The sequence below is a fragment of the Phodopus roborovskii genome, unplaced genomic scaffold (assembly GCF_943737965.1).
Source record: "Phodopus roborovskii unplaced genomic scaffold, PHOROB, whole genome shotgun sequence".
NCBI lineage: Eukaryota > Metazoa > Chordata > Mammalia > Rodentia > Cricetidae > Phodopus > Phodopus roborovskii.
This window is the reverse complement of record NW_026126559.1, coordinates 328,276-340,447: the sequence shown is the minus strand read 5'-3', so window position 1 is coordinate 340,447 and position 12,172 is coordinate 328,276.

Genomic DNA, 12,172 nt, shown 5'->3' with positions numbered 1-12,172 from the left:
TGGAGGGCACATGCCTACACAGAACATAGAAGAAATGCACTCAAGTTGCCTCTATCCAGGCAACTGGTTCTCCCCTGGCTTCAAGGTAGTCATTGAGTCTCTGCCTTCAGCCCAAAGCTAAAAGATTAGTAGGAGATATATTCACTTAATGATGGATAGTGCCTTTCCACTAGTTGTACTATTATAAATTACTCCAGGTGACTGAATATTTGTTAAGGTATTACAACCTCATCTTAATAAATACTTTGTATACATTTATCATTACCTCACATTTTGTGATGAGTTCATAATCTGTCTCTAAAAAGGACATGAACACACACACTCCTGTGGTTTAAGGGTTCATATCTATTTCTATCATTAGCCCATTGATTGACATCTGGACACAGCAGATATATAATAATACATTTTATTGGATAGATAAATAATTTATTCTATGTGTAAAACAAAAGAGCAATTGTGTGTGTGTGTGTGTGTGTGTGTGTGTGTGTGTGTGTGTGTGTGTGTGTCCAACTGGTATATTAACTCTAAACCCTTAGGGAATGGGTCCTTAAGAGGCAATCCATTCCCAAAGGCTCCCCTCATGACTGGAAATAGTGTTTCTACAGGACAAACTTCAGAGTGATCCCATCCCATCTACAGGTAGAGGGCTCAGAGAGAAGGGGACACATAAAAATCAGGAAACAGGCACTCACCAGACATGAAATCTGCTGGCAATTTGGTTCTGGATTTTCCATGTTTCATAACTGAGAAATAAATATTTGCTATTTCTATATGAATTAGTGTTGAGTATTCTTACAGAAACCTGTCCACATGAAGATACCTGCAAAGATACACAATTTATTTTCACAAAGGATGAGGGACCGACCAACGTGATCCTGGCTTTGAACTCAGTCTCTGTTGAAATTAGGAATGCATGCTTCCTTTTACTTGTCAACTATTACCTCAATATTGGCTTGGGTTAACTGACACACTTGTCTCGGGGATATAACATATAAATTCTCTTTTATATATTTCTATAAATCCCTGTTATAAAGGCAAATGTTTTTACTCTCCAGCCAAGCTCAATGATGCTCCTAGCTAGGATGTGGGTAGGGAAAGTGGTGAAAGATACTGAAGGAGAAAATAGTTGAGTAGAGATAAGGAGATGGCAGGGAGAAGACACGAAAGCCAAAGAGTGGAGGGGAAATGAGAAAGAAATACAAAAAAGGAAAAGCATATTTTGTTTTTGAAGATTCATCTATCTCCTGAGAAATCTGAATCTTTCACATATGTACATGGTTGATTGCTGTAGATTCTTGTGAGTCTATTAGCAGTGATTTGCAGCAGACCAATTTAGGGGTCACTTAGGCATGAAAACACTGAGAAAGAAATTGTATACCTAATGAAACAATATCAGTAATAGCATATTTAAATGAACAGTATCATTAAGTCTGAATTGTTAGAATCAGAGCAGTGCAGCTTAATAGATTTTCTTATTCAACAAGGGTTTCCACATGAGCTGTGTGTGTGTGTGTGTGTGTGTGTGTGTGTGTGTGTGTGTGTGTAAGGTAGGAAGCTCTCAAGAGCACCAATAATTTTCATGTTTCTTTGGCAAATTTTATTATTGTTTGTATTATTGTCTTTGTTTACTGCTTATATTTAATACCAAAGCAAGTTCATAAAAAGGCCATCAGCAGATGTTCCTGTAGCAAGAGTGTATATCATAAAAATTTAGACATTAGAGCATTTAAATTAAAACACACTGAAAATTTTCAGTTCTGTCTGGTTTTATATTTCATAAACATGGTATGGGGAATGTGATGCTCTTAGCCAGGAACCGGCTTGCTTTCATTTTTAAGAGCATAAGATACTTATATCAGATCCTCAGAAAACATAATGGATACTTTTATATTACTGTAAAAAGTGTTGCACATTTTAATTGGATGCATTCAATCTGTCTTTCTAGATTACTTTTGTTCATGCAAAAAGTAGGAAAAGGAGAAAGAAGAGGGAGGGGGAACAGGAGGAGGAAGAGGATGGAAACATTAAGATAAAAATCTCCTTAATAAAATCAATCTAGAAAATCCCTCTGGCCTGTCTACCCAGAACAGTCTGTGTTCTTATAAATAATTTGATCATGGCTCCAAGCCAGTTCACACAAAGCCCAGGGACCTGTCTTAAGCGCCTTGGCACAGAGGCTGACAAAAAGCCAAACTGTGCCTGCTTCCTGCCTCTGGCCTGCAAGTGTCAATTCCTTTAATTTCATGACACTTGATCTCATTTAATGCTCTCAGTATTGCTTCGAGGAAGGTACATATTTCATGCATGCCGCAGTAGTTTATGAAGGCAGAGGCCGTGGAAGTGGGGGAACCCAGTTCCAGGCCTCTGACTCCACAGTTTTCTCTGCTTTGTGTCATGATGAGAATAGCCTTTAGGCTGATGCCAGGCACAGTTCTGCTTCTCCTCTGCCTGCTGCAGAGAATTTTAGATAAACAGGTTTCATGTGAAGTAGAGACTAGGGCTTCTCTCCTGTCTCTAGATTAAGGCAGTTATCCCTCCATGGGGGATGTGTTCGAAGAGTCCCTTTGTGCTCCAGGGATACATCCTGGCTCCACTGTCTGAGGTCCCTTAGACTGCTCAGTCCTTCTGGCTGAGACCCATATTTAGGGGGGCTTGATTCAGTCCTATGCTGGCTTCCCAGCTATCAGTCTGGGGGCCTGTTTGCTCCTCCTTGTTCAGATAAGCTGTCTCTATGTGTTTCTGCTGCCTGGTCTTGTCCTCTCCATCTGCATCTGAGTTCTACTTCAAATCAGTGTTTATGTATGGATATTTGCTCCTGTTTCCAACTGGCATTAGTTAAGGGCTCCATGGATAAGTTAGTTGTTGATCTCACTCTCCGGGAAGGGCATTTATGGTAGCCTTTCCAGGGAAGCTCAAATTATTAGTTGGCAGCAGTCTTGTAGTTCTCTAGACCTTTCTTTGTGTTCAATTTTATCTTCAAACCAATATTGGCTCCCTCTTTTATGTTCTTTCTCTCTCTCTCTCTCTCTCTCTCTCTCTCTCTCTCTCTCTCTCTCTCTCTCTCTCTCTCTCTCCAGTCTTCCATTCCTAACCAGGCTAAATCTTTCTGGTCGCACATGTTTTCCTTTCTTCCCCCTTGTTTTCTCCTACTTCTCTCTCCAATCAATTTTCTAAAAAGTATGTGCAAATATTGTATGAAATCTCCATTAAGTATATCACTTGTGTTCAGACACACAAATATGCATATCTCCTGAGTAGTAGTTAAGTTCTGGGATTATTCTGAAGGCAGTCAGTGTGAGTGTATGATGTCTTGAATTCAGGATATAAGAAGAGATGAGTCACAGACGATTTGAATGTTCTTACCTGGACAAATAAGTTCTTTGCCATGAGCCGATGTGACAATGTCTAATGGGGAAGTAGCCTGAAATGAAGTTTCTCAGTCCTTTAGAGGGTTTATTGATTTTTTTCAGATTTTTATTAGATAGCCATGTGGTGATGCAGTAAGTAAATGGTGTGTAAATATGGAGGTTAGAGGACAGATCTTTCCGGAAGAGAAGAATGAATCGTTTTAGTTTTGAAGCAAGAAATTATTTGTGTTCTTCTAAAGAGTAAGAACAGGTAAAGAAAACCAACATTTTACCCATAAACATTTCAACAGTACAACATTAGGAGAAGAATTATCATCAAAGACAGAGGTAGCAACAGTATGAAAGGACCCTTGGTTCACTTGGTGTGATGTACCAGGCATGGTTGTGCATTCTGGAGGCTAAGATAGAAATAGAAGAGTCCTGATTACAACAAAGTGTTACCAGGCAACAAACTGATCATTCCACCAGTCAAATAAAAGAGAAGCATTTGGTGTTCTTGGAGTCCAAGCAATGCATGCTCACCAATGGAGGTGTGCCATCTCTGAATAATGCTGCTGACAGTGGAGAGGCATTATCAACAGAAAACTTAAGAGTTTCTATAAGACTTAATAACCAAGGTCGTCATTAGTTATTTGTGCTGGAGGAATACAGAGAATGGCAGGGAAGGAAAAGAGATTAAAGGCCTGTATATACTTAAACATATTTAAAATAGCAAGCATTTGTTTTAGAAGATTTTAAATATTTACCTTTACTTCACTTAAGTTGCATAATTAGTTTAACTTTGACTAAATTGTAGTTTACCTTGAATAAAAACAATGATAAAGGAGAGAAAAATGTAATATTTTATATTTATCATAGAATATTAACTTTATGTCATTGTATATCCTAAGTATTATTTATATATTCAAAATGTGCATTTATATATTTCTATATAATCATATCTACATTCTAAATATAACATTCTAAATTTTATAATTGACATTGTTTAATATTTCTCTGGAAAAATTCTAAAGCAAGAAGACAAAATAATTTTTAAAAATCATTCACCTAACACTGAATATTATTGCCGTTTTCTGTGTACTGTATAAAATAAAATTATATCTGATGTTTAGATACATGCTTCTGGCTGTATTCAAGTCCTTTTGGAAGGTAAGTGATATTTAATATTTATGCAGTCCTACAGCATGAATCAGTTTTAAGTACTCCGGGGAAGTTTCTAACCAAATCAAGACAAAAGTCAGTTGTGCTTCCCACTACAGAGCTTGCTAACCCTGAAGGACCCAATGCAATTACTTACATGGAAAAGGGTATGCCCTGGAAAATGTTCTTTCTAAAAGTTGTGTAGGTAACAATGACACAGTTGCCAGGTTTTTTGATCTTTCTGATAATATTATGACCACAATGCAGAAAGAATCTTCTTTGAGTAGAAAAAAGAACAAAGGATACTATTGAAAATGCAGCAACATAGAGGTTCATCTTCTTATACTCTCAGATCCACTTATAGCCAAGTCAGAGGAAATAAAAAGTAGAACTCTTGATGGACACTTGCTTTCCATTATTTGGTGCATTGCTTGAAAATGTACAGTGTGAATCACAGAATATGGTTCAAGAAGTGTCTGAATAGGTGAAGCCCCCAAGTAAAAGAGTTTTTCACCACTATTCCTGCCAGGTACCAGACACTAAGTCCTCTTACATTTTAATTATAATCTAAATTATTTTAACTCAAAAAGAGTAAATCATTAGTGACAATGCGAAAATACAGTGGAGATTTAATTTATACTCAAGTAAACAAAATATATTTACTTTTCTCTTATAAAAATAGGACATTTAATTATAACAATAAAGTAGTTTGTTGTAAGACAGACAAGGCTAACTTCCATAGAGTGCTCCTCACTCTCATTCAAATTCATTGCCTCTTTTTTCACTAATTGTTACTTTCACTAATTGCTGAAAATACAGAGCTGCTTTGTTTGTATAATGTTTCTTGTATGTATGTTTTTAGGACTGACCATTTGGTACTGGACAACCAACTGGTGCATTCTCCAGGGAGGAACACCACACCAGTCTCCAGCTTTCCTCACTTGCCTGTGGGTCTTTGTGTAGGGTTGATGCTTTATGGAATTTTTCCCATCTAGTTTGTCATGGTCATAGTTTTCATTCTTGTTCAGCTCACGCTTGGGTGGCCATATTGATGAGACTTTGTGGGTCTAGCTTTTGATGTTACTAGTATACATCAGTGTAATAAAATCATGGTTATTGGAGGTGAATCTGCAACCAATAATTTACTAAAGCAGCATAATTCCTAACTACAGTCTATAAGCATTTGTCCTTATACCCACAGTGTATTTTAAGTAAGTTCAAAACAGAAGTAGCTACTGAGTATTAAAATCCTCAGTGTAGATTTAAAGAGGATTGTGTCTAACCCTCCCCGCCCCCTTTTTTTATTTTTTGCTTGGTATTGGTTTTGTCTTTTCATCTTTTCAAGACAGGGTTTCTCTGAATAGCCCTAAATGTCCTGGGGCTCACTCTATAGACCAGGCTGGCCTTGAACTCACAGAGATCCATTTGCCTCTGCCTCAAAACTGATGGTATTAAAGTTGTGAGCCACCACTGGTTGACATCTATCCCCTTTTTAGTGTAGAAAATTGCTTTTTGGAAAATTGACATGTATATTAAAGAACTATCATAAAAGAAGCATGTTTATGACTTATTATCTTAATTAGGGTTCCTTTTGCTGTGAAGAGACACTATGGCCACAGACCACAGAAACTTTTTTTTTCTCTCTTTTTTTTTTCTTGGACAGGGATTCTCTGTTGGTATGGAGCCTGTCCTGGATCTATCTCTGTAGAACAGGCTGGCCTAGAACTCACAGAGATCTGCCTGCCTTCCAAGTGCTGGGATTAAAGGCATACACCACCAATGTCCAGGCCCACAGCAACTCATTTAAAGGAAACATTTAATTTGGGGTAACAGCTTACAGTTTCAGAAATTTAGTTCATTGTCACCATGGTGGGGAACATGGCAGCATTCAGGCAGGCATGGTGTTGGCTACATTTTATGAGAAGGCTACAGGAAGTCAACTGTAGCACTGGGAGTAGCTGAGGAGACCTCAAAGACCAACCCCATAGTGGCACACTTCCTCCAATAAGGCCATACATACTTTAATAAACCTACAATTCCTAAAAGTGCCACTTCCTTTTGGGGGTCATTTTATTTTAAACCACCACATTTAGTATTAGTAAAAATTCGATTTATGTACTTATTTTATATTACTGTTTTTCTTTTAAGGATTTGATCATGATACTTATTATATCATCTTGTTGATGAGTGACTGGGTGGTAAGTGTAATGATGTTGTATTTTAGTAGTTATTGACTGTCACCTAAAACTTTCATGTTTTATCCTTTGATTCATCCATGTTTCTCTTATTTATTTTAAATTAAATCTTCTTTAATAGACAATAATTAAAATACAATTAATGTGATATAATAGAAAATATTACAAATTAAGTCTACAAGGATCACAACTGAGTTGGATCTGCTCTGTAGATATCTGGTTCTTCTTTGGGACATTTTTCTATTATAAAAAAAAAACCTGTGTCTTGGAGAAAATATGATAGTAGCTTGATTTATATTAAAGTACAGCAAAAAAAATTGTTATATACTATCATGAGAGCCCAAGAGGTGGAAAAAAAACTATAGCATACTATGTATACATGATAAATCATTATATTAAAGGGAAATATGTTTTAGTTTTTCTATCAGTTAAATTGATGCTATGAGATGCTTATTTGTGTCTACATAGGGTTAGCAATACAGAATCTCAAGATCATAACTGTTTGTCCATCAGAAATGTGCAAAGCAACAGCACTGTCGTTTGCACATAATGTTCAGGAGAAACTGAATTAAAGGGTAAAGACTCAGGGAAGCTTTCAACTCCATGATGAAAGTAGTATTTTCTCAAGATATTTTCCAAAACCTTTAATTGTATTATGTATATGTAAGTGGTCTGTTTATATAAATCTCAAGAAAAAGGCAATTTGATATACAGTAACAGAAATCAGAAGAGTGCTCACCTTTAGAAGAGAAAAAGACAGGGAAGTTTCTAGAAGAGATGCTTAGGACTGCTGTATTTGTGCACACCCCTATAGTGACACACGTAACACTATGGTTGTACACACACAAACACATGTGTTTGTGTGCGTATGTATGCAAATACATATTTGTATGTATATGCATATATTTATTATTTATATTAAATTATAATGCAATAACAGATATGAAAAAGTATGTACATAAATATGTTATAGTAGAAATTATAAAACACATATTTACAGAAATAAAATGTTCTTGTAATTTTGCCATCAATCAAGAGACAACTATTTTTCACTACTACAGAGTAGACTTCTCCATTATGGTAAAGCCAGATGCTAAAACAGCCTCAGCATATATAACTAAGCACAGAACAGGCTGATTTCTGGTTTACATGAATCTGAATGTGCCTAGTCAGCAGAGGGAGCCCCCTTCTGTGGAGTGATGCAAAGATCTAGGCACCGTTCCCTGTGTGTCTGTTTGCACACAAAAAAATGACTTTGAAAGCAAAGAGACATATTATCTTTTAAAATGCCCAGAATGGAAATGGCACACATTCAATCTACTCATCTCCTCTTCATACCAGCAGTCTCAAGGAGACATCTAAACATATGAGAAGTCAGGAAATACAAAATATGAGTCTACAACCATTTACTAATGACAACTCCATTCTGTGGGATGGGTATTCTATGTGGGGGATACTTTATTCTATGGGAAGGATACAGCATTCTATGGAAGGAATGCTGCAGTCTATGGGAGGCATACTGTCAACTATTAAAAAATTCCTAACACATCACAGTTCTTGCACTTTTCCTCTGAAGTTCCCCCATGTTACTACCATAAAGAAATGTATTTATCCTGTGTAACTTTCAGCCTTTTATTCTCCTATAATTTATTTAAATATGTTTGCTTCCTTAACATTTCTGTTATTCCTTTACAATTTAATTCTTTAATTATTTTTTATATTTTTTCACTGAGAAATCATATTTCTCCAAATCAAATTATCCTTCAGAAATGAGAATAAAAAATATTTCTAGAAAAATACTAGTTTTAGAGGTTTAGCGATCATCATCGCTGTGTATGTCACACACTGGGTACCACAGCACCCAGATGATCGTCAGAACAACTTGTGGAGTCAGTTCTCTCTTTATAATTCTATGTGGATTCCAGAGATGAAACTAAGATTGCTGAGTTTGATTGAGTCCTCCACTCAGCCCATAGACTTGAAACAGTCCAGATGCACAATCATTTCTGGAAGAAAAATTATTCATCAGAGATGGTGACATCAAATACACCTCACTTGCTAGCAATTGGTTCTACTGATGTGACAAACAGTCAGTTAAAGATATATGGAACATAGTTATTTTTATAGTGTGTGTATAAGTGTGTGTTAAGGTGTATAGTCACACATTTTCTGTGTATATGAATGTAGAAAGACCATAAGACAACATAGAATGTCACCCTCAGGAATGCTGTCCACCTCCATTCAAGGTAGACACTCTGATTGGTCTGGAGTTCACCAACTGGGCAAGACTGTCTGGTTAATGTATTACAGGAGTCCTGCTGTCTCAGCCTCCCTAACAGGAGGCCATCAGAGTTGGCACTTTCATGTGTGTTCTGGATACAGAACTTGAATCTTTAAGGTTTTTTTTTTAGCCCAGCTCTTCCCTTGACCATTACCATTAACCATTAATTTATCTGAGCCTAGGATACTCAGGAAGAAGCCAGAGGCTCACATGTCCCTCTTTGAGCTCCCCTCCATCTTTTCTCCTAGATTTTGTTTGAAAATCAATAACCACCCTGTCAAACAAGATAGAAAATTCTATAAAAGAAAATAAAATAGTTTAATGAGCTTATCTGCAGGCATATCTGATTTTCATTAATCTTTTGAATTTAACATTGATGTTAAATGAGGTCAAGTAGGCTGTTGGCTTTTATATTGAACAAGCTTTATGCTTCAAAGTGTTACCTTTAGGGTAAAGGACAGCTTTGTATCAGGAAACTATTCAAATAACAAAGAGTAAATTTTTTTTTTATTTTTTTCTGTTTCTTTTTTCATGAAAGTAACAACTTTTACAAAATAAAACCCTAGAAACAAAAATTAACAATGCATCATGCCTGATCAAAATTTACTCAAGTATAATTTATCTTCTAGAAGTCATGGATATGTTCTTGAGATTTGAATTTTTTCTTTTCTTGAAAATATTTTTTTTTCTCACATAACATATTATGACTGTGGTTTCCTTCTCTCGACTAATCCCAGCTGTTCCTTATCTCTGCTCCCATCTGGATCTGGCCACTTTCATCAGAAAACAAACAGTTTTCAAAGGGATAATAATACAATTAATATAGTATAATATGATAACAACTAAAACATCAGAATTAGACAAAACAAAACATTAGGAAACGAGTCCAGAAGAAGGCACAAGAACCAGAAACCCACTTGTTCTCACACTCAGGTATCCCATAAAAACACTAAAAAATAAATAATTGTATATACTCAACAGAGCTGATGCAGACCTGTGTAGGCCTTGTGCATCATTCCTGCACTTCCTGTGTTCATATGTGTTTTTATTGTGTCACTTGAGGGATTTACTTTCTTGATGTCCTCCATCCCCTCTGAATCTTATATTCTTTCCTTCTTATGTTCCTCAGGTTCCCTGAGCATTGAGGGGAAGAATTTAATGAAGATATCCCTTTTATGGTAGTGTTTGAAGGTCTCTGTTTGGTGTGTGTGTGTGTGCTTTGTTGTTGTTGTTGTTTAGACCAGTTGTTGTTGTTGTTTAGACCAGTATTATGTGATTCTAGGCATTGAAAGTTGACACTTAAGGATAAGGGTGAGTTTTGTGGCATCCTGTGGGCATCCACAAGAAAGAAAAAAACAGGGTGTTCCACCAAGATCCGATTAATTCCCTGGATATGGGACAGAGGACCACGAGAGGTTGGTGCTACAGAGCTGGGGATTACTAAAACACTGGACTTAGAGCAATGGAAAGAGAGGGTAAAGATCTGCAGTTAGCTTACCTGATTCTTTGACTGGAGTGGCCTGCAATGTCTTGGGTAATGCCACTTTGAATCAAAGCCTGGAATAAAACAATGAGTTGGGAGAAGGAAGTTTTGAGGAGAAGATCTGTGGGATGTAAATGGGGGTATACATGGACATAGTGAGGAAGGGGGGCTGCAGAATGTGTTCTGCTGGACAGGTGGGAATGAGACTGGGATGATGGATTTGGGAAAACAGATGGGCAGAAATGATCTGTAGTTAGCCTACCTGCTTCCCTGGCCTGAGTCTTCTCTTGATTTATTTTTATTAAAATTTTGCATACACCATATTAAGTTCTGTTCTAGAATTTCAAAACAGAAGTTTTTTTTTTTTGTTTTTCATTCTTCTCTTTCCCTCTTTTCTCCATTTATCCTCTTGGCATGAATTGAACATTTTTACCCCCTAGTAACATTTATCCACTTCAACTTGTGTTTTTTCTTTCTTTCTTTCTTTTATTATTTATTTTTCTTATTTTACATATCGATCCCAGTTCCTTCTCCCTCCGTCCCTCTCTTCCACCCTCTCATCCCCCTCCATCACTCTCCCATCCCATTCCCCTGCCAATCCACATGTAGGAGGATGCCTTACAAGAGGGGTCATCTAAATCTGTCAAGTCATTAGGAGTAGAAAAAAGAGAAAGACACAGAGATTCCATGTGTGTTTTACTACATTCCCTGCCTTCCTCAACATCTCTTTTCTCCATTACTCTGGTATCCTTTCTCTTTCCAAAGCCTATATCCAAGTTCATCATCAGGTATATACACACACATATAAGCATTATAGGCTAGTATCTGTATTTAAGAAAAAAACAGAAAGTTTAATATTTGTTTTTCTGGTTGTTTTTTTTTGTTTATTTGTTTGTTTTTGCATCTGAGTAGTCTGGTTTAGTCATAACACTGTGCACACTGTCCAGCTTTAATTTTTAATACAGAGGAAATGAAGGGATTCTATATATTCTATCATTTGTTACATGTATCCCCCACCAATGTTAGTGATGCATCTTTACATTATTTCATATACGTTTTAACTTTATACATTAATGAGGCAAGAAAGTAAAATGGAAATTCTTAAAGGGAGATCTGTACTTCTTTTCGTACAAATTTCAAGATCTGGGTGCTACTATAACAAGACATTTTATTTTGTTACCTGACAAAATTCTAGTTCTTAGGATGCAGCCTGGCAACAAATATGTGTCTAAAATCCTCTGGATAAATTAGTTTCTTATTATACATGGCCCATTTGATTTGCAAATGGGAAGCCCACTTATGCATGCTGCTTTTTAAGAATCAGAGGAAGGCCTGCCTGGGCAGTCTAAGGGACCTCTGACAGTGGAAACAGGATGTATCCCTGATGCACAAAAGGACTTTGGGAACACATTACCCATGGAAGGATACTACCTTAGCCTAGAGACAGGAAGGAAGGCCTAGGCTCTACTCCAAATGATTTGACAGATTTTGATGAACTGTCCTGGAAAACTTTACCCTACCTCTGGAGTGGGTGGGGAATGGGATGGGGGTGGATCTGGAGGCATGGGAGGATGGGACATGAGATGGTAAGGGAATTGGGATTGATATGTAAAATAAGAAAAATAATAATTAAAAATAGAGGAAAATGAATCAGAGGAATAAGGAATATTGGCAGGGATTTTTGAGTTCACATTTTATACAATTT